Below are 24,542 nucleotides of genomic sequence, written 5' to 3'. Positions count from 1 at the left end.
TTCGCGAATAGACAATTTTGCAAATTCTACCAAACTTCGACACACTCTTCTTCAATAATTGCTTTTGCACAAGAGTGGCTAAAAATCTTTGCTTGCGTAAGATGAACTGATGAAATCTTTTGTGTTATACTCTATTTTTTCACACGTGATGCTTTCATGTCTAATTAATATAGAGAGTGGCACCACATTCTATAGTTAAAACTATGCCGTCGATCTTCAAGAATCCTACGATCATGTGATACAGAGAGAACAACTAGGCATTGCACTTGACATGTTAATCAATTCACCCAATGAGAACTTACCATGTACATAACTCTTTCCTTGATGGTACTTATATTTGGACCCACTGACAACTGAGGAAACATGTCAGCATGTTGCTACTTCGTTATACATAAAGAATGAGCACCTTGCCATAGCGAAGCAGTGACAATCATCGATCTGATCCAGAATTTGGTAGATGTTATTGGGCCTGCTCAGAAAGAAGGTAGTGGGCCCTATTTGCTATGTCGCTATACATATCTCCCTCATAAATCTTCATAGCGAGAAGACGATGGTTGTTGATCATAGGTTCAATCAAGGGTGAGGAAACTACACGCAGTCTTTTGATTTATATTCACTATGTCGCATAGCTTAAAGAGCATGCAACTTTTCAAAGGGAGGTAGCGAGGACTATTGATTCCATTCCAATCTGATTCTCAGGATCTCTTTGTACATTTGATTAGAAGGGCATTGATGAAATACAAAATTTTGCATAGTTCGCACCTTTCAAGATTTTACTTCAGTCCTAATTATCATCCCACGTCACCAAAGGTCCCACCGACTCTGCAATTTCACGGGGCCTCGCTACTTCGCTAACGGCGAGATGTCAAATTTTTTCGATAGTGAGGTAGTGAGCTCTGGCACTTCAATATAATTTGGCACCGTGAAATGCAAGGGGGCATCAAGTAATTATTTTTGTTATTAAACTGCTTCTAACAACGACATTTATTACTTGTCACGCCACCTGGTGTAGTCATGGTACTGACAATTTGCAATGTCATTGGCTATTGATTTCACGAGGCCTCTGTACTTCACTAACAGTGAAGTGGACAATTTTTCAATAGCGAGGTAGTGAAGTATCAAAAAAAACATTATTCCAGCTCAAACTTCAGACTGCTTCAGGGTCCCCTTTCCTGTTTTGTCGGTAACTACAACATGGACCTGAATAATAAATCAGTTAGGAAATAGAGCTTCAACCACCATATCTTCATTTTGTGGTCCCATTTTGCAAATTACTCAAAAATTGCTACCTCACCATACATAAAAAGTGCCCATGTTTGCATAGCGAGGTAACGACAATGGTAGATCTACTTAGATCGAATGGCTGGGGAAATACGATAGGAAAAGTATCTCGAGGGCACAAAAGATAAAAGGAGATAGAATATTCGTCTCACTTGAAAATTAAAAAAATTAGCACCTGACACTTTACGAATAGAAAGATGTAGGGTTTTCATAAGGTTTTTTCAAAGGCTAGCCAATGGATGGATTATCCAGAAACCCTATGTTTCACTTAGAAATAAAAGTCTGACTTTTCTACAATTTGGACAAAAGACTTCTATCACACAAAAATTCAGACCATCAGTGGCTCTATCTGGGGATGATAGACTACTTGAGTCTATGCAAGGATTCATAATCTATGGGAGAGCAGACCACATACTTGGTGCAAAAAATGACAACTTCTTCATAGAGCACAAAGCAACACAAAAAAACAAGGAACCAGACTACACAAGGATACATACAAGGATTTACAAAAAATACAAAATGATAGGAAACCCTAAAACTACTATTCATGGAAGAAAATAAGTATTTTTCAAGAAAAACACCTCTTCAAGAACTGTCCATGAACTGGCAATTCAAGAATATTATCAAATATATCTTTGAGTATATAAGAATATTCACCCCAAGTATTTTCAATGAGATATGGGCCTAACCAAATAGGATCAAATTTGCCATGTTTTCCTTTATCTTCAATTCTAGCATTCCACATTAAGACTAAATCTCCATTTTCAAATTTTTTGCTTACAGTTCTTTTATCATAGAGTGTCTTGACTTGCAATTGCAACTTTTGGTTCCTTAAAGATGCTTCTTTTCTGGTTTCGGTCAGTCCTACCAATTCATCCATTCTTTCTTGCCTTTCATCTGTAGTATCTTCATCATATAACTAGATGTAATTGTATAGTCTCATCAAGTTATTCTAATGCATTCTGGCTTGAATCCCATACACTAAATCAAATGGAGCTACACTAATTGATTTCTTTACAGTTACTCTGTCAGCCCATATTGCCAACTGTAACTTGGAATACCATGCCATTTTATTATCATCCAAGGTCCTCTTAATGACCTTCAACAGGCTCTTATTTGTGGACTCAGCTTGTCCATTCCCTTGTGGATGATATGGAGCAGATGATGACCTTGTCATACCATATTTATCACAAAACTTGATGATCTCCTTAGATCTGAAGCACATAGCATTATCTATTACAATTCTTTGTGGACATCCAAATCTAAAAATAATATTATTCAATAGGAAATTATTGACCACTTCACTTGTTGCATTTCTTGTGGGGATAGCCTCTACCCATTTTGTAAAGTAGTCAGTAGCAACCAAAATCCAAGAATAGCCAGTGCTAGACTTGCAGAAAATCTCTCCTATGAAGTCCAAACCCCATTGTTGAAAAGGTGTTTGAATCTCCAGTAGCTTTAATGGAGTATTTCCTGAGAACTTCAGCTTTCCAGCAAACCTCTGACAAGGATCACATTTCCTAACCATAACTTGGGCATCTTTAAAAAGGGAAGGCCACCAAAACCCAACTCTCATTATCTTATGTGCAGTAGTTTTGGCCATGTAGTTTCCCCCACATACTCCAGCATGCATTTCTTTCAAAACCTCTTTTGCCTTTTCTTTATCAACACACTTCAACAGAACTCCCTCAAAATTTCTCTACCATAGGTTATTTTGGACAATTATATACCTGATGGCTTGCAATTTAGTATTCCTCTTTTCATTGTTAGGCAGATGGGGAGGAGCTTCCATTTGTTGCAAGTAATATATGACATTGGTGTACCAATCACATTGGTCCATGTCACATAAGTCAGCTCTGAGATCATCATTTACCAGATTTATCTAATTAGCCTCTAGATTAGTTTCAGCCATGAGTTTGGCCAAACCTTGACCTCTTACTAATTTTTTTATTTGTTTATCAATGTTAAATTCCTGGATTCTATTGATCCATCTACACCTCCTGCCTGATACTTCTTGTTGAGAGAATATATCCTTGACTGCAGCACTAGGTACAAAAGCAATAACAGTAGCACCTACCAAGTAGCTTCTGAAAGCTTTTACAACCTTTACCAAAGCATATGCCTACTTTTCATTTATCTCATACTTAAGTTCAGTAGGCTATGGTGATTTACTGTAAAATGCAATGGGCTGCTCATATCCTTCTTGATTTTTTTGTAATAAGACTACAGCTATAGTATGGAATGATGCAAAAGAGAAAATATGCATGGGTTTTGCATAATCTGGGGTCCTCAACACTGGAGCATTCTTTATTGTAATTTTTATATCCTAGAATGCTTATGAAGGTTCACCATTCCAATCTATAATGGCTCGCTTCTTGAGCATCTTTGAGATGGGTCTACTAATTTCAGCAAAATTGGTAACAAATCTCCTCAGAAAATTGACTTGGCAAAAAAGGACTGAATTCCTTTCACATTTTTTGGTTTGGGGACTTTGTCAATAGCTACTACCCTTTCAGGATCTATTTTTACTCCATCCTTAGACACTATGTGTCCTAATAATTTTCCTTCTATGACCCCAAATATGCATTTCTTTGGGTTTAAAGATACTCCATATTCCAGGGCTTTTATAAAGATTTTTTCCAAATGTTTGCAGTGATCTTCAGCCTTATTAGAATATGCTGTAAGATCATCCTAGTACACAACCATAAATTTGTTAATATACTCATGAAATGCTACATCCATGGCTCTTTGGAAAGTAGCTCCTGCATTAATCAAGCCAAAAGGCATCCTCACATACACATATGTTCCCCATGGGGTTGTGAGGGTTGTCTTGAACTGTTCACTTTCTTTTACTAGAACTTGATTATATCCAGAGAAACCATCCATCATTAACATCAATTTAGAGCTAGTCACTTGCTGTAACATGGCTTCCATATTAGGTAAGCCATAATTGTTTTTTAGAGATGCAATGTTTAAATTTCTAAAATCAACACAAAGCCTAATATCTCCATTCTTCTTCCTGACAGGAACCAAGTTTGAAACCTAGGTGGAATGCCTGATCGGTTTAATTATCCCACCATCTCTTAGTTTTGTCAGTTTTTCTTGCATTTTTGGGGCAAGGGTAGGATTGATTGGTCTCTATTTTTGCCTGAAAGGTCTTACATTTTCCTTCAATGGTATGACATGCTGGAAAAGATCCTCGCTGTAAGCCTTAAGGTCATCATATGACCAAGCAAAAACATGTCTGTATTTTCTAAGTAGGTCAATCAATGTTTTTCTGATTTCAACAGGTAGATTTTGGCCAATATAAACCCCTTTAGGAACTTCATCAGTACCCAAATTTATTTCTTCTAACTCTTGGGGTTTGGGGTCATTAACTCTTGATTTTACTCTGTCTTGGCTATCAAAAATATTTTCCAAGACTACTAACCCCTTCGGCATCTTATTTGTTTTCAATTGTATTATCTCTTGACAAAAAATAGGTTCCTTTCCATTTATGGTTTCAATCAGTCCACTGCAATCCATCTCCTGACCATGGTACTTGTCTTCGTTTAACAAAAAAATTGTAATAACTTTGTCATCTTCAAAAACTTGCCAATTTTCAATGTTGTCAGGTATGGAAGGTCTATTTTGGACCTCAATCTGGGAGATTCCTACAAATGATATTTCTTTTGGCTTGATTGCTACATTTTCCAAGAGATCAGCCACCTTGTTTTGGGTCCTATCTCTCCATGAGATCCCAAATACATCAAAGAATTCTATGTGATCCTAGACTGTATTTCTATATTGTTTCAATCTCCTATTCTTGGATGAGTAGGTTCCTTTGATCTGAGAGATAATTAGTTCGAAATCCCCTATGACACATAATTTCTTAATTTTATGATGTATGGAAACTTTGAGTCCTAACAGCAATGCTTCATATTCTGCAATATTATTAGTGTAGGAAAATTTCAAGGTGAATGAATACCTAAGCGTGTTATTCTTAGGGGACATAAAGACTACACATGTCCCTGCACCCTCTTTAGAACTAGCCCCATCAAAGAACATTGTCCATAATTTTGGTGAATTAATGCAACATTCAACTTCATTTTCGATGATAGTAGGTAAATTTTCAACTTCCTGAATAGTTAATTCAGCCCTGAAAGCATTAATCCCAGTATCTAGGAAAAAAGTGGTATCTTTGTTAATTTCTTCACCTAAGATGTGGTTAACCCTTGGTTCCCTATTTACCCTGACAGCTTTGTCCCCTATATAAAAAGTGGCATAAGTAAGATCACATTTTAGGCTTCCCCCCATGGTAGCACTCCATTTTTTGGAGAGTAACATTTCATAGTGTGGAGGTACATCTACCACAAGGATAGACATGGTTAATTCTACCTCAGGATATGCAACTAGTTTGAATGGTAAGGCATTTATGGTACCTATGACTAGGACTTCCCTAGCATCCATCCCTCTGCATCTGCCTTTCTTGGTATCCACCTTCAATCCTAAGGCTTCCATTCCTTTGAAAGGCATTATAGTGTTGGAAGCTCCTGAATCTGTCATGCAATTTTTTAAGGTCTTCCCCTTTATGATTAGACTGAGGAAAAAAGGATCAATATCTTCTATGAATGCCACTGAGGAATCATCTAGAAACATTTGAGGAATCTGGGATATGATACCACTATCCTCTATTACTAATGGGGTCTGTTGGGACATAGTTTGATCTACAATAATATTATTGCTTTCTATTCCACCCAACCATGACAAAGCCTTATTCTTATGCTCTTCAATTCTAAAAAGTTCAGACAAGGGCACTTTTATAGTAATTTTAGATAACATGGATATCATATCAACAGGTTCAACCATAGTAGGTTTTACAATAGTACCTGGAATCAGAGTCATTTGAGTAGTAGGCACCACATTTTGCTTGATAACATTTGGTTCTGACTTCTTTGGTTGCACAACTAGTTTTGTTGCTTCACTTATTTGAAATTGAACCTTCTTCTTTGGTTCCCATTTCTTACCCTTGTTCTCCTTAATTTTAGGCACATCTATATTGACTTTCTTGTCTTGATTATTCATCTTATGAGTGATGTCTTTGATGGATACACTAGATGGCCTTCTTGCATCATTATTTATTGCTCTATTTCTCAAATTATAATTACTATGGACTTGTGAAATCATTTCGGTTGTAATTCTATCAATTTCCTCCTTGGAGGGCATTCTTAAACTTGTGAGACCTACATCAAAAAATGTACTGCATACCTTATCTGTATCATACCCTTCATCATCTGAAAGCACTTGCTGATGATGTAGCTAGTAAGCAATTCTTTGGCTAGTAATATCATTTTCAGGCTCTTCTGAATTAGAATCTATCAAATCATCACACATACTCACCATATTGTAGCTTATATCGTTATGGCTTTTCTGTTCAGTTTCTTCTTTAGCTTGCACTCCTTGGGCTTGGGAAAATGACTAAGCAATAGCACAATAATCAGCAGAATGAGGTGATTGGCATATAATGCACCATGGTACATTATCATTCATATTTACAGTGTTCCTTTGCAGGGGGTCTGGAGTACCCTTATCCTTCACATTTTGGATCTGGTTGGGAACTAGTTTACCATCTTTCCATTGAGTGGTGTAAGGGTAATTTTGCATCCTAGGCTGCCTATTGAAATTTTTGTTATTCATAGGGGGTCTTTCAGCAACATTTGGCTTATTGAAACTAGTGGGATTCATCTTCTTGAGCATTTCTAAAACCTGGCCTATAGTAGGTTCTTCGGGCTTTTTTCCTATAGGAGTTTTGTCACCCTCCCTTTTATTGTTGTTCTTAGGATTAAAAAACTTAGGATCATCCCTCCTACCTAGTTTTCCAGATGCCTTCCTATTATTCTCTATATTTACTGCAACTTTATAGGCATCTCTTAAAGTTTTAGGATCCTTATCCCTCAATTGATAAGCCATTTTGGTATCAAAAGTATTGAAATAGGTTGTGAGACAGACATCTTCATTTAACCTCATAGCTTGAAAGAGTTTGTACATACCTTTTTGGAATCTCACATTGAAATCAAATGTGGACTCATTTGGATTCTTCTTGATATTGTTGAACTCGTTCAACATGAATCCTGCATTAGTGTTATCCCCATATTGCTCCTTGAACAATTTCTCCAAATCACTCCATGAGGTAATACTGTCATTAGGGAACCTCCTAAACCAATCCCTTGCATCCTCTGTTAGTGAATGCACAAACAATTTCATTACCATGTCTTCATGTTCAACTTCATAATCATTCAACATGTCAATGAAAATCCTCAAATGTTCTTCACCAGTAACAACATTATTTCTAGAAAACTTAACCACTTTATCTCTTAAATGAAATGATATGGGATGTGGGGCACTAGGAATACCAGCAAATGATATCTGTCTATACTTTTCTAAGTATATAGGTTTCTTCTGGAGACCAGGAACATTTGAAGTACTAGCTATATTAGCTTGACTCAAGGGAGCAGCTTGGGACTGTTGTGGTGGGACAAATGGGACTTGGGTGCCAATAGTGGAAGATGAGGTAGGAGAAGATTGGGGTACTCCCTGAGTTGAAATTGTGGGACCACTAACTGGTTTAGGATTTGTAGGTGGGATAGACAAATTGGGCCATGAAGCCAATGCAGAATTAGACTTTATAAATTGGATTTTCTTTCTAGTTTTTGCAGCTTGAGCTTCATTCTCAACCTTCTCAAGTTCTTTTGCAAGATCTTCCCTCTCTTTTTGAGCCTTCTCAAGATCTAGATCAAATTTTGACATGGAGCTTTGTATAGGTTCTTGCCTTTGATTTAGGCATTTCTCCTATTCTTGAACTTTAGCTCTCAGTTATCAACATCTCCAAAAACATCCTTATGGAGAGTTGTGATATTCTCTTCTAATTTTTTATTTTGCTCATAATTTGAGAAATAGAGCAAGGTCAGCATTGGAGCAGAAATGTTTTATCTGTCATATCAAGGACAATCAGAGCATAGCGGATCATATCAGCAATCAGTTGTATTCAGATCCACTGTACCATTCTAACAGGTGAATCAGTTTTTATAAATCCTTTAACAGGGTAGACTTAACAGTCTTTGTACTAAATCTCCTAACAGAGTGCATACTTATGAAGTATGTTTCAAATCCTTTAACAAGGTGGATATAACAATCCTTTATGCTCCTAACAGGGCAGATCACCAGAAGTGATCATTGTATGCCTTAACCGGCTAACTTCCTACTGCAGTAAAGAAGATTTGTGGGTTTCATCCCCACCCCAGTTTTACTTTCTATTTTGGAAGGTTTCTGGGTCACCAAAATCTCTGTGCTTATGTGTTATGAATGTCTTCATACTGCAGATTAGATGATTAAATATTTTACTGGTTAATATGAATTGATTTAAAGATTTTATGTTTACTGATTCACCCCTCCCCTCTCAGTAAACTGTTATATCTTGAATATTTCCAACAATTGGTATCAGAGCTAACTTGGTTCTCAGGAAACAGCTTGACAGCTTGAGCAAAGATCAAAGTCAATGGAGATATTCAGATTGGAGAAAGTTATAGAAAATGAAAAGTTAGATTTCGAAATGGCCATGGTTCAACTTAAAGAAGCAAAGGAACATCTCTCTCAATCCCTAAAAAGAAGAAAGGATCTTGCAAAACAAATGAATGATCATCAGTATGTTGAAGTGAAGATTGAAGACCTGTTACCATCAAGCAATTCAGAAGAAGCTGACCAAGCAATCAAAGAACTTCTAGAAAAGAATGGATCTCTACAAGAAGAGGTAAGAAAGCTTAAGAGAGAACAAGAAATACAGTCAATCAGGCTATGTGAAGCTTTGGATCAAAGAAAAAAAGCACAAGAAGAACTGGAAGATAGAAGTCATGAAATTCACAATCAAACTCATCAGTATGAAGATCTCATAGACCAACTCACCAATGCAAATGAAGAAACCAGGATTCTCAGAGCACAAAATGAAAGAATAAGGAATGATTTGAACATTGAAAAGCAAATCAATGAAAGTCTACAGAATGACTTGAGATCAGAAAGACAAATAAATGAAAGCTTGAAAAATGACCTAATCTCTGAAAGGCAAGTCAATGAAAGGATGATGAAATCTCAGGTAGATGTAAATCAATTGAATGAGCAGAATCTTCAAAGACAAACAAGCAAAGCTGGTCTTGGATACAAGGAAACTGGTGAATCCTCCAACCAAGGTGAACAAAGGAATAAAAGATCCACTTGTAATCATTGTGGCAAGATAGGTCATACATCAAACAAATGCTGGAGCAATGGGAAAGAAAAATTCAATGGTAAGTGCTTCAACTGCAATCAGCATGGTCACAAGGCAAATGAGTGTAAAGAAAAACCAAAATTTGAAGGCAATTGTTACAAATGCAAAAAGCATGGTCACAAGGCATTCCAGTGCAAATCCAAATCATTCAATCCAGCTGAACAACTTGTCAAAGCCATATTCGGATGGGACTACAACACCTGGTGCAGATGTCACTATTGTGGACAGTATGGACATACTGGCATAAATTGTGCCAGACATCACCTAAGAAAAAAAGACACAACTGTAAGGTGCTATACATGTACAGAACTTGGTCATATAGCCAAAAATTTCATGAATATCAAAAGAATTAAAGATGAAAAGAAAATCAAAGCAGATAACATTCGAAAGCAAATGAAGCAGCAATGGATTCCAAAATCTACCGAACAAGATAAGTCAGAAAGGAGTGTCACTCAAGAGGTGGGTGACTCTACCATTTCCAATTAGTATTCATAAAAAAAACAACATTGGAACTGCATCTTCCAAGATTTATCCTATGCAGCTCCAAAAGAATAAGATGGATCAAATTAGTATTATAGATACACTCTGACTCCAGGACGGTTCAATACTTTACCAAGTTTGATTGGATGTAACAAAGCTTCATTAACCGAGTAGCAGCTACCGAGTTGAGTCGGTAAGAGACTTTGCCGAGTTCGGTCGGTCACAACTAAGTTTCATTAACCATGTTGTGTCAACCGAGCAAGGTCGGTTCGTGACCTAACCGAGTAAGGTCGGTACTTCAAAATTTTCTTTCGATCACCGAGTTGATAATATCTACCGAGCTAGTGGATGACAACCTGTCATTTCTTCTGCCATCGTACCAAAACATTTATGGCAAATTTGTTATCAAAAGGGGCAAAATTTGATCTAAATTTTTACTGCGAACATAGAGCTAAGATATTTTTTGCAAATTCCGAGCGAGCTTAAGACATTTCCGAGCGAATTTTTCAAAAGAGCAAAAGAATCAATTCAGAATTTTTTTTTTTACACCTACCAAGTAACAATGGCATCCAGAAGTGGAAGCTCTAAGACTAAGAAAGGCTCAAAAATGCTGATTAGAGGAGAGGAATGGAAGGCGCCGAACTTCAAATTAGCACCCGCTGTTGTAGAATCACTGGACCCCAATGGTGCCCAATCTCAAATTCCTTCAAAGGTACTTCTTGTCAATGATATAAGATCTCATTTTAAATGCTCTATTCAAGAACTTGGAAAACTAGAAATTGATAATGCCCTAGGTGAAATGAGCATAGATGGAAACCTAAAACTCGAACATAAGCATCTTGAAACAAAAGGGTTAACCCACATTTCGCACTTGCCAAGGAAATTTCAAGTTAAATGGGTTAGGTATGTACTCAGTCGAGTTCACAATGGCCAATTGTGGTTAGAACAACCAGTGCTCATCACAAAGAATATGATTAACAAAATTACTGGACTCCCCATGCTGAGCAAAGCCAAGGCTACCAAAACCCTAGGTCGGGAGGAATTGCAGAAACTGACCCAAGCAGAATGGGATGGTAGGGGACTTAAGCTAAATACTGTAGCTGACGTCGAATTGAAATTTGGCATTCATGTCATTGCTCACAAAAACTATAGTCTCAGTTCACAAGGGTCAAGATGAAGTCTTTGCTGGAAAAGCAAAAAGATACATGTTTTCCAGCAAGACACTGGATGAGGAAATTGATTTAGATAAAGACATTATTCTTCCTAAAATAGATCTTGATACAGCATCCGTTGATGAAATGAGAATGCTCAGTCAGCTATTAGAGCAGAAGGCTAGGCAGAAATAGCTACGACATGAAAGAGATCTGGAATATAGCATCATTGAGAGTGCCAAAAATATTATAACAGAGGCTATAGGTGTTGAAGTAGATTCTACTCAACACATTTTGATTCAGTTGGAAGAGGCTGTAAACAAATTCAATGAGGATACCTCCGGCCAAGAAAAATTGATTGAAAAAGCAGAGAAGAAATTTGACAATAAAGTGCTTGAGCACATTGCTCAGCATATTGCATTAAATCAGGTAGAATTGTCTACAATTTTGAATAATTTTGAGAATTATTTTAATAATGTAACTTCACTTTTTGGAAAACTCTGTGATGTTACTAAGTATACCAAGGATATAAAGGAAAAGTTGAATAAAATTGATGAGGATATGAAGGTCAGTGCCCAACTGCTGCAATCTGACCTCAGTACAAATTCATCCCATCATCATAAAATAAGATTTTTGTCGGAGAAACAGGCAGAATTTCTGAGAGAGGAAGCAAGAATCAGGTCTACTATCATAGATATCTAGAATATGATTATTCCTATCATGACTTCAATGCAAAAGCATATTGCTCATTCCAGAACATTGATTCATGACAACAATTTCTCAGTTGCAGATCATATGATTGAACTTTCTGCAGAAATTCATATTGCACTCTCCTCCAGCAAAATTTTGCAAGAAAATTGGGATAAGACTTTGGCTCTTATTCTCAAGGTACATTCAAAATTTCTTTCTCATTTTGAAATCTCAGTATAAATATATGTTATTTGGCATTATTGTCAAAAAGGGGGAGACAGAACACGGAACTTCAGAACTTCAGAGCTATCCGTGCAAAGAAATATGTATTGATCTGTAAATACTGTGCATATTGTATGGGGGAGACATACATCTAATAAGGTCTACAATTTTGGAAACTTTCTAAAATGTATGTACATAAACTTTGATACATAATTGTTTTTGTCACTAATGCCAAAGGGGGAGATTGTTGACATAAAGTTATTTGTCATTAGTGACAACACTTTTTCACAGTATTAACCGAGTTCAGTCGGTTAACCAAAAACTCAGCATTAACCGAGTTCGGTCGGTTAACATAAAACTCAATATTAACCGAGTAAAGAAGGATGCAGTGTTAACCGAGTTAGGTCGGTTAATATAGGACCCAGTGTTAACCGAGCTCAGTCGGTAAACAAAGAAGTTTGTTCTACCGAGTTTGTTTTGCTATTTGGCCGACTCAGTTAAATTTTGTCTACTTTTGTTCAGCCGACCATTGCATGTAATTTTAACTTGGATGGTATATATATGTAATGTATTGTATCATTCTAAGGATATATGTATGTGTGTGATGTATATGAAATATGTGAAGAATGTGTGCGAAAGCATGTAAGCTGAATTTTGAAGGTTTTCAGCAAGGTCAGCATTGGAGCAGAAATGTTTTATCTGTCATATCAAGGACAATCAGAGCATAGCGGATCTTATTAGTAATCAGTTGTATTCAGATCCACTGTTTCATTCTAACAGGTGAATCAGTTTTTATAAATCCTTTAACAGGGTAGACTTAATAGTCTTTGTACTAAATCTCCTAACAGAGTACATACTTATGAAGTATGTTTCAAATCCTTTAACAAGGTGGATATAACAATCCTTTATGCTCCTAACAGGGCAGATCACCAGAAGTGATCATTGTATGCCTTAACCGGCTAACTTCCTACTGCAGTAAAGAAGATTTGTGGCTTTCATCCCCACCCCAGTTTTACTTTCTATTTTGGAAGGTTTCTGGGTCACCAAAATCTCTGTGCTTATGTGTTATGAATGTCTTCATACTGCAGATTAGATGATTAAATATTTTACTGGTTAATATGAATTGATTTAAAGATTTTATGTTTACTGATTCACCCCTCCCCTCTCAGTAAACTGTTATATCTTGAATATTTCCAACACTTCCAAGTAGTACTATAAGGGAAATTCTACAATCTATTTTGTCTAATAAAATTTGATTGGTAAGGGACCCTATTTTTAGTGGGGTTCCTATCATTCTTTACCTAAGGAAGATTCAAACATTTTATAGCATTTAGAATTTGATTCATTTTACTAGGCCCTTTCTTTTTTCCTCCTATAGCTTTATGTTCTTCCCTTTTATTTCCCTTATTTCCAAATAACCTAGGATCATCTCTTTATCTTTCTAACCTACCTGAAATCCTTAAGTTGTTTTCTATATTAATAGCAATTTTGAAAGCATCTCTTAAAATCCTAGGCTCCTTATCCCTAAGCTGGTATGCCATTTTTTCATCAAGAGAATTTAGATAAGTAATCAAACATACCTTTTCATCAATCCACATGGCTTGCAATAGCTTGTACATCCTTTTCTGGAATCTAGTGTTGAATTTAGTAACAGATTCATTAGGCAACCTCTTAATATTATTGAATTCACTCAAAATATAACTTTGATTTTTCTTGTAACCATATTGCTCTTTAAAACAATATGCAATATCTTTCCAATCAATAATAGATAATTTAGGTAGTCTCTTGAACTACTCTCTAGCATCTTCAATTAGTGTCTGAACAAACAACTTCATAATGACATCTTCAACTTCAGCCTCATAATCGCTCATCATACCAAGAAAACTCCTCAAATGGTCCTCATAAGAGATAGCATTATTTTTATCAAATTTAGGCAATCTTTTCCTCATTTTTTGTGGTATAGAATTAGGAAAACTAGGGATCCCATCAAAACATATTTTCCTATAACCTTCTAAGTAGACAGGTCTCCTTTGTACATCAATCTTAAGCTGATTAGCACTATCTTTCTTATTATTACTCATAGTGTTACTAGTGCTAGCATCACAAATAGATTTGTTGAGATCTATTTTCTGTGAATATGAAGATAAGAATGAAAAGGGAACCTTAATACTATTCTGATTTGCATCATTAGATCCATCATTATCTCTAGGTAGAGCTGTAGACTACTTCTTAGTATTTTCCAAGAATTTGATCTTATTGTTCATTTCAGCTATAGCAGCCACATCTTCTGCAATCTCTAGTCTCTTGGCTAAGGCATCCCTTTCTTCCCTTCTCTTTTCTAATTCAATATTAGAGAGTGACATAGAATCATGGATCTAAACTATCTTTACTGGCTCATTGATCTTAACATCAATCTCCTTTTATTTTCCTTTGTCCTTAGCTCCTACAATAGGTTCCACATTCTTTACTCTATTGTTATCAACTTCTAGAGTAGTATAGTTCTTAACTTGCTATATCACAGGTCCCTCTAGATTTATTTTCTAAGTTTCCAGCAACTTCTACTCTTGCCTCCTAAGTTTTTCAACTTGTCCCATAATCTCAGGCTACCATGCACTAGCTGCTATCTCATTTTATTTTTCTTTAGAGCAGCAATTTGCCTTAGTTATTCTTTTTTTTCTTCATAGTTCTTGGTAATCACTTCTTCCCTTTCCTTTTGAAATCTCCTATTTATAGCTTCTTGTTTAGCAACCTATTCTTTCAAAATTTCATTCTCATTAGGATCAAGGATAGTGAACTCAAACCCAGATGTTTTCTCGTCATTAAAACTTTTAGGTTCTAAGTATCTAGGTCTAACCTTTTCAGGGGAATAATTTGACATGAAAGGGTTTGTACTATGCTAGAAAATATTGTTACTAGTCCTACCCTCCAAACTAAATATATGTGGTTGTGCAATCTTCTCCTGGCATATCATTTTAGGGGTATTATAGAAATCATCATTAGACAAAACTGGATGAGATCTTGGACCTTTGGAGAAAGGCACTATTTCAACAACAGAATGGTGAGAACTATCTTTACCTACTACCTACTCTTGTGAATAGCTCCCTTTCTGCATCTAGTTCCTCTTCACAACCCAATTCTATCTTCCTCTAGGATGGAGATCAGTTTGTAATTTGATGGCCAGGTGTTTCCTCATATTTGCCTCTGTATTTCTCTTAATCTCCATAACTTGGGACAACAATTTTCCTAATTTTGACACTGGTTAAAACCTTTTGAGTCACCACCCACTCTATTAGACTGGGACAAAGAACTAAACAAATGATAAATTCTTTAGTGACAATCTCAGGCAAAATGTATACAAATTCCAAATACACTGGAAACTTCAGCCTATAAATCTGCAACTCTACCCAAGGGGACACATATCTCTAATAATTCACCTTTTATGACAATACTAAGTGTAATTCCCCAATAGAGTCACCATTTTGTTGGTGTTTGATAAATACTCAACAACAAAATTTTCAATACTAGAATGATAACACTCATATAACCTAAGGATCAGCTAATTCCTATTATTAGCTACAATGAGTAAACCATTTGGACCCAACTTCAACAAAACCATGGGTGGTTTCCTGCTCTTTAGGCTCTGCAGAACCAAGGTGGGTATACCTAGGGATGATTGTAATGCAAACTGATGTGTAAATATTCTTCTAGTTTCATTTTTATTCTTATCTATTACCCACTAAAACATGAGCAGTTTACTTCACTTCTTTTAATGTTCTCAAACTTGTATGCATCCCTTATTAGCAGATCTAGTTGTCTTTCTCTTTGAATTTACAAATATTCCTACAAATAGCAGCTACCTACGACTTAGAGAATAGATATAAACAAGTATTGACTAGAATTTATAACTTTATACTCAATTGAATGAAAATGATTTTAATTTTATAATTGGTTTGATATGCAGCAACAAAATTTATCCTTGTTCACTTTTGACTTATATGACTAGTGCCTTATCCATCAGGCAAAAAATTGACTATTGGTGGGAAATCAAAATTCAAATAACTTGTATATGAATTAATCAATTGTAATCACCCATTTCTATTCTTGTGAAATATCCTTTCTATAAACTCATAAACCCTGTAGACTCATTGAAGCATTTATATAATTCCTTGAACTAAAAGCAACTCTGATATCAACATACAATCCATCTAGATTGCATTCAGCCAAATTAAACCTTATTTAAAATGACTTCAAAGTAGACAAACCCATAAAAATGAGATAGAAATTGATGACACAAATATACTATAAATACCCCTTTGTACTATCCTTTTAGATGACTAATACAATGACGAATAGAAACCAAGTGAAAACCTAGAAATAGATTGCCTTTTTTTATCATTTCAGTATGTTATTAGAGAGTACAATTGGAGGTAAACTCAGAACACCTACATACTATTGGATTGACTGAATGTAGTTTTCTTAAGAAATACCAAAATTCTACCAATTTTGGACCCTCACAATGCCTTGAAAACTCATTTATATAGCATAGTTGCAACAAGAAAAGGACAATTGTGATTTGACAAGTGTCCAAGAAAAAAAAACATCATGCAAAAGACAAAAATAGTCACAATAGAATGCCGAGCCCATCAAATGTTCTTTGGGTAGCCATGTTCCTATTATTGTTGTAAATCATCAACTTTTGATTTGTCTCTCACTATTCCAGATCTTCAGAATACATGGCTACAAAGCTACCAATGAAGAGTTATCTCGTGATGCCTCCAAATTGATTTTCTCCTGTTAGTTTTCACTACTTTCACCTTGAGTAGGCACTATTACTTTTTCACCTTCTTCTTTCTTCAATTCAGGTGCTAATGTGTCAATGAGCTATACCTCACCTTCTTGTTCCTTATCATCATTTGAACTACCTTCTTCTAACTGCTTGTCTAAAGGAATTTCTACCATCTAGGTGTTAAACTATATATCATCCAGCCAACTGAACTGTAGGATATCATCTTGTTTCTTTAATATATAATTAGCCTCCTTTTCAAAACCAACAAATTCTTGCTTCAAAGAATCAAAAAATAACTGGACTTTAACCAATTCCTCTATTGTGGTGGCTCACCAGGCATACCCCTTTTCATTGATAACTTTATTCATCCTTATGCAAAAAAGGTAATCCAGTTCTTTAGTCCATTTATCCTTAATTTTCAATTTATTCTTTCTATCCAAGGCACAAGGAAATAGATAAAAAAAATTATTCTTGTAGTTATTCAAATAAGAAACGACTTTCAGTTGTAGAGAAACTCTCCTATTATCAAAATCTGACAGGTCATTAGCAATATCATACAAATTTTCAATATGGTCATGGGAAAACCTTATAACTAAATAACATAAAAGGGTAATTTATTTTTCCCTTTTTCCTCACTTACTAACAATAGGCTTGAGGGTTTCATCATGGGTTTTTAGTTCCTCCCATATACTTATTATTCTTTCCAACTAATCAAAGAATAAGGGCCATGTTGGTGTGATTTTTCATAGTATAGGTTTTGTTCTAATATTTGGGTGAAAGATCAGTTATGTCTTTTTTCTGTGGTGCCCTCATTTTCATTTTTAAAAAAATGAGGTATTTTCTTCAAATATGTTGGCAGGGTTTGTTATCCTAAATATTTTTATTTACGTCAGAATGCCTTTTTGAAAACGCTTTGTATGCATTTAATTGTGATTTTTGTTTTGAGAGGACGGAAAGTTAATTTTTTTTTAAAAATCATTGTTGATCTATCAAAAATCAAGGGTTAGCGCATCTCCGCATAATAAAGATGCAGGTTTTTAAGTAGTGCGGGGAAGCGCAGTGGTGACGCATGGCAATGTGGGGTCAAATATTTGTATTTAAGTATGCTATATTGCAAACGATTGGTGACGAGTAATGCTAGGAATGCACGGAAGGTTTTTGGTTGCTCAATGAATAAGAAGTCGTATCACCATTGATCATGTCATGATCAATGGTTGACGCTTCCCCGCATAATAAACAAACCAGGTTTTTAAGTTATGTGGGGAAGCGCAGTAGTGACACATGGCCATGATGATGTCAAACCCTTGCTTGCTCAAAAGATGATATGGTATCTGCTGATGTGAAGTGTTATCCGTTAGTATAAGCTAATATGGCAATTTCCTCTTGGTCCGTATAGCTAGCTGGTCATCAATACAAAATGGATTATTCCAATTGCCAATCTTGTCTTGATCGACGGTTGACGCATCCCCTCATAATAAAGATGCAAGTTTTTAAGTAATGCGGAGAAGCGTGATAATGACACGTACCATGTTTCAGAAAGGACTATGAAGCCTTGTTATTTTAAATCAGGACTGTGTGATCTGATAAAATCTACGAATGGGATTCAAATTTGAGTGCAAATCACAGGCAATGATTACTGAGAGTAAATGTGATCCAGACCTGGTGCGTGCGGTTTTAATTCATAAAAAGAGCCCACAATTTCACCACTAATGAATCACTAAAGTACTGAAAGAAAAGGGTGTTCAAGTTTTCAGAGCTAAGGCATGAAATTTCTCGGTTAATACTCCAATAAATTGCAGAAGACATCATATAGCGCCGAAGTGCAATTTCTGGCGGGTAAGTGCTCCATGACTTTCTGAGTAAAATTTCAAGCATCTGCTATTGTGAATTTTCCAAAGTTTCGATTAAAATGTCACCCCGAAAAGAGTTTACTGGAAAAAAAGATTGGTTGTGGTAGAAGGATTTTATGACAAAGCTAGTTGGATAAGGGATGCTCAGGTTTCCATGGGAGGTTTGGAGTTGTTTAGGAGATGGTTTTCAGAGCGAAAACTAGACACTCCTATGAGTAATGTATGGGAATTTGAAATTGGAAAATTAGTAGTCCCTAGTGTTTTCTTTGATAGCGATTTATTGATGGACCTGGCAAAGAGGTATGACCCTATCACAGGGTGGGTTAAAAATCATTTAGGGGTCAACCTTTTTAGGGTTTTCCCTAAATTGTTCAGTGAGGTTTTCGACCTAAACCCTAACCATGTTGTGCATGAAATCATTGATCTGGATGATTTGCAAGCTAGATATGATGCACAACGAGTGTACTTGAGAACATGGCTACTACAGGAGCATGCTGCTAGGGTTGGAAGTTTGCCTATGATCACAGCCAGTACTCCAGAGCCATTGTTAAGAAGACATTTCAATCTGAGAGCTCAGGCACTATATTTTTCTCTTTGCAAGATCTTGGGGATAGATGAGGGTGATCAAATTCCAGGTTTTGTGGTCCTTATAATTGCTTAAACCATTCAATTTGGAATGAGCACCATTCTGGATTTTGCCACTTTCCTAGCAAAAGAAATTCACAACGGGTTGGTTGGAATAGCAAAGGGGAAAGTAAACAAACCATTCTGTTGGTATTCATTGATGATGCATGTATGTTTATACAAAGGATTTTCTTTCTTCTCCAAAGGTATGGAGTTAGAAGCCACAAAGGATGGAGAAAGGAATCTAGTCCAATTATGGGGTGTGGATATGACTTCAGAGGCCACTGATGCTAGTTATGTAAGAATTGATAGGTATTTTGCATCAAAGCTTAGACTGCTTTTAAGAGGAGATAGCCCTAGAATCCCACAAGCATTATTAGAATTGGTCAGACCCAAGGACCATGCTAAGGAGCTACTTGTCAGTCATAACTGGGGGGATATAATTCCCTACAATGTTTCAACAGTAATAAGTGTTTATGGTTTCTTAGCAAAACCTCATGTGTTACCTTTTCATGTACCTCTGAAGATAGGGATAGCCGAGCTCTTGTGGCAGATAGGTACTATAGATGAGAGGGAATTGGTAAAGAAGGGCACTTTCTTTCCAATAGTTACTATGGTGCATGATTTTGTTTTTTGTTAAAAAGGGGTGGAAGCATTTAAATTTATTTTTGAATAAATACAACTTGGCAGAATCTCACGCCAGATTCATTGACCCTGAAGGATTCTATGACTTGTTAAGAGAAAGGGTGAGAGCTGAGAGCTTCCCATATGGTGCATCGGGTTTACTATCCGAAAGATGTAATCAGAAATGTTTTCATATTTTAGTAGCAAGAATTAATGAAAGAGAAATGGATAGTTTTCAGTAAAAACCTAGAATTCATTAATGTTTTTGATGCCCAATATGACCCATTGAAAGATAAGAAATACTGGGGAGATAAAATACAGGCATTAATGAATAATTTTGCTACAATAATTTAGACTACGAATGAAAAGAAAGGTATACTTATTAAGGCATACCCAGACAAGGCAATAGAAATACAAAGAAGAATGAGTAGTAGAAATATAGTAACTCCTGGCCAATATACATTGCAGAAAAGGGCAGGTTATGTCATGGTTCAGAGTGTGCAACAGGTACCCACTCATGCGAAGTCAAGGTCAAGAAGTCCATCTGCAGCCAGCTCTCCAAAAAGACAAAAATTGCAGCAGGGGTCTTCTTCTACTCAAAAATAACAATACTCCCCAAGCCAATCTCCAATCCAAATAGATGATGAGGCATCTCTAAAGGAACAACTTAGACAAATGGGAGGAGATGGGGATATGATTGTCACTTCTACAGACCTAAATGTTGGAGAGCCACAAGAACCTCCTACACCTTCCTTGGACCTGACCATTGCTGATTACCAAGGTAAGGAAATTGACCTGATTGTTGCCCAGGCTTCTAAAAGATTTATTAATGATGAAAATTCTATAAGATCTAGGGCTTTTTCTTAGTTTTTATGGAGATTAAGTATAAAGAATTTTGAGAAAACTTGTGAGAAGATCAAGGCTGAGCAACCAAATAAATCTGACCCAGTTATCAAGGAAGAGGTAAAATCAAAGTTCTTGAGTGATTTTTCCCAGTTCACTCCTGAAGCTTGAAGGCAAATAGTTAGACAATCAGGAGTCCTCCTTCTGCCAGAATGGGATATAGAGAATGCTATTGTTTTTTATTCAGTAAGGAAGCAAAAGGATGTTCAACTGACAAGTGCTGAAGAGTTCTTGCAGGCTCATAGAGGGATAACATTTATTGATGACCACCAAGCCCTTGTTTTGTGGTCCATAGATAAGAGGGAAAATGATGCATGAAAAAAAAAAAAAAAAAAAAAAAGAGAAAAAAAAAAATTGAAAAAAAAAAAAAAAAAAAAAAAATTATGGAGGAGAGAGAAAGTGACGAAAATAGAAGGAAAAATAATTTAAAAATAAAATAAGGGAAAAAGGAGAAAAGAGGAATTTCTATTTTCAAGATGCATAGGTGGCATAAATAGAAAAATAATAAAAATAGTTGTTATTCCATTAATCGAGGTGTGTAGGTGGCATTTTAGAAGTTTGAGGAAATTTCCTTAAATCATGCATTTAATATTTGTTGTGATCCACAAAAGAAATGTAATTTTCTAATTGGGCCACGTAGTGGTGCTTAGTTGTATTTGGGTGGGAATTTAATATTTATTTAAAGGTAGTTGTATTTACCTTTTATCCCACATTGCTTGTGTTTGTAATGTCTTGGGTTAGAAGTGCCTATTTAAGCAAGGCTTATAATCGTTTGTAATCAAGTTCAAGAAGCAGAAGAAATGGAAGCTCTTCTAATGGAAGTTGGAGAAATAGAAGTTTTGGAATTGTAAGCTCTTCAAATGTAATCTCTTCTAATGAATTTCAAGTATTAATGGAATTTTTATGAAGCATTTTTTATCTCTCTTGTCTCCATATTATTGCATTTTTGGTTGTGAGTTGGTACGGGTGGTGTGGCCTGTCATCAGTGGTATCAGAGTAGGAGTTCCTGAGTGTGCAGACAGATCGCCGAACGTGAGGCAGTTTGCACCAGGACCTTGAGTTGGGTGAAGTTTGTCAAGAAGTTCTTGATTGTGTAGACAGATCGCCGATTGTGAGGCAGTTTGCACGAGGTTCTTGTGTTGCATGAGATTTGTCTTCTAAAGACTTGATTATGGAGAAGAGAAAGAAGAAGATGACTTTTGTGATTGGATGAATTCTGAGGATTCCTCGACTTGAGAAATTTAGAGCAAGAAATCAACAATCATTGCTAGTTGATTTGCAGAAGCAAGTGAATGAATTAGAAGCTGAGTTGTGGAAACGAAGAGCATGTCACCAGAAAAGAGATGTTGATAATTCCTTGGATGTGGAAAAGAAAGATGATCCAGTGGAAGAGCAAGTGGATGAAGAGGAAATCATTTGCGAACCTAAAGTTGAAGAAGATGAACGAGAAGAGGAAGACCATAAAGATGACAAGACTTACGAACTTGAAGTAGATCAAGATGATTTGAAGATTGCAGCAATGGAGGAGAAGTATAGTGCCTTAGTTGGAGATCAAACAAGTGGAGTAGTTACGTGCATTTTTGATGACATAAAAGAGGCAAGTGAAGATGAAGATGTCAAACAGGTAAATTCTTATGAATCATGGGATGTTTTCTTTGATATGAGTTTTAAAGATATTAATGATGGTTTGCATGAGGATCTTGTTCATGATGTATGGTATGCAAAGGAAGATTGGTATGGTGTTGTTGGGTTTATTACAGGTGTGATTAATTCAACAAAATTGGATGAGGATGAGACTTATACTTGGTTAAAGTTCATTGCGAAGGAGTATTTTCAGCAACAAACACTTGTTCCAGCCAGGTGTTGGAAAAGAAGAAAGAAGGAAATATATCAGCATCGAATACTTGTTCCAGCTATGTGTTTGAGGAAGAGAAAAAAAAAAAAAAAAATGTCAACAGTGCCTACTTCATTTTGTGAATCCATATTCACAAAATTTTTCCTACCATGGGAGTCGGATGCAGGAGCATCATGCATCAGTAAAAAAAAAAGGTGGAAGATTTGCATGTTGGTTTTCTTGTCCTGTTGAGGTGGAAGCTTGTGCTGAAGATGAAGATGGTTGTATATCTTTCTTTTGGCATTAAAGTGCGGGACACACTTTTCTATCTACCAAGGGAGTCTGATGCAGGAGCATCTTACATGGGAAAATTAAATTATTAGAAAAAAAAAAAAAAAAAAAAGTGAAAAAAAAAAATTTGAAAAAAAAAAAAAAAAAATTGTGGAGGAGAGAGAAAGTGACGAAAATAGAAGGAAAAATAATTTAAAAATAAAATAAGGGAAAAAGGAGAAAAGAGGAATTTCTATTTTCAAGATGCATAGGTGGCGTAAATAGAAAACTAATAAAAATAGTTGTTATTCCATTAATTGAGGTGTGTAGGTGGCATCTTAGAAGTTTGAGGAAATTTCCTTAAATCATGCATTTAATATTTGTTGTGATCCACAAAAGAAATGTAATTTTCTAATTGGGCCACGTAGTGGTGCTTAGTTGTATTTGGGTGGGAATTTAATATTTATTTAAAGGTAGTTGTATTTACCTTTTATCCCACATTGCTTGTGTTTGTAATGTCTTGGGTTAGAAGTGCCTATTTAAGCAAGGCTTATAATCGTTTGTAATCAAGTTCAAGAAGCGGAAGAAATGGAAGCTCTTCTAATGGAAGTTGGAGAAATAGAAGTTTTGGAATTGTAAGCTCTTCAAATGTAATCTCTTCTAATGAATTTCAAGTATTAATGGAATTTTTATGAAGCATTTTGTCATCTCTCTTGTCTCCATATTATTGCATTTTTGGTTGTGAGTTGGTACGGGTGGTGTGGCCCGTCATCAAAAAATATCAGGATACATGAGTTTCCCACTACAGAACATATTGGCATGTTGATAGTATACATGCCTGATGAGGTGAGTAGCAAACAAGTAATAGGAATGGCTACAGAAATGCTAAAATTGGGTGATGTTGTATCTAGACAAGAAGAAGATAAGTTTTCCCAACTCAATGCTAGGTTTGAAGAAGTTTTGAAGGCATATGAGGAAAGGGGTATATGGATACAATCATTGGAAAACAAAATGTCTCAAATGGAGAGGATATTGGGGAAGAGAAAAATGGGAGAGTCCAGTCCACCTACAATTGCATACCCTTCACAGCCATTGGTTGGATTTGGATCAACCCCTATTATTGAAATACTTGACACCCCTGAAAGGCCACAATTCTATACTACAGAGGAATTTGAAGAAGAAAAAACAAAATTGAATGAGTTGCAGATAGAATTGAGAAATCAATATGAAGAAAAGTTAAAGCAGGGTATAATATATTTGAGGGATAAAATACAATGGTCAAATTTGTTTGATCAGTTGGCAAGAATTTTAGCCCTCATGGATGAGTTGAACAGGGATAAGGATAAGATGACTCTTCTTGCATAGAAATGGAGGGAGAGAAATAATGATATTACAATCATATGTATATCTACAGTCCAAATGCCTTATCATCAAGTTGAGAAGATTTTTGATTTATTAAATAAGCTAGAGAATTTTGATGATGAAAGGGATTCTTTATAGAGAAGATTAACACTCTACTTTTCCCAATACA

This window comes from Cupressus sempervirens, chromosome 10, assembly GCF_028749045.1.
Source record: "Cupressus sempervirens isolate cs-2001-9-10 chromosome 10, ASM2874904v1, whole genome shotgun sequence".
Classification (NCBI taxonomy): domain Eukaryota; kingdom Viridiplantae; phylum Streptophyta; class Pinopsida; order Cupressales; family Cupressaceae; genus Cupressus; species Cupressus sempervirens.
This window is presented reverse-complemented; position numbering follows the sequence as displayed.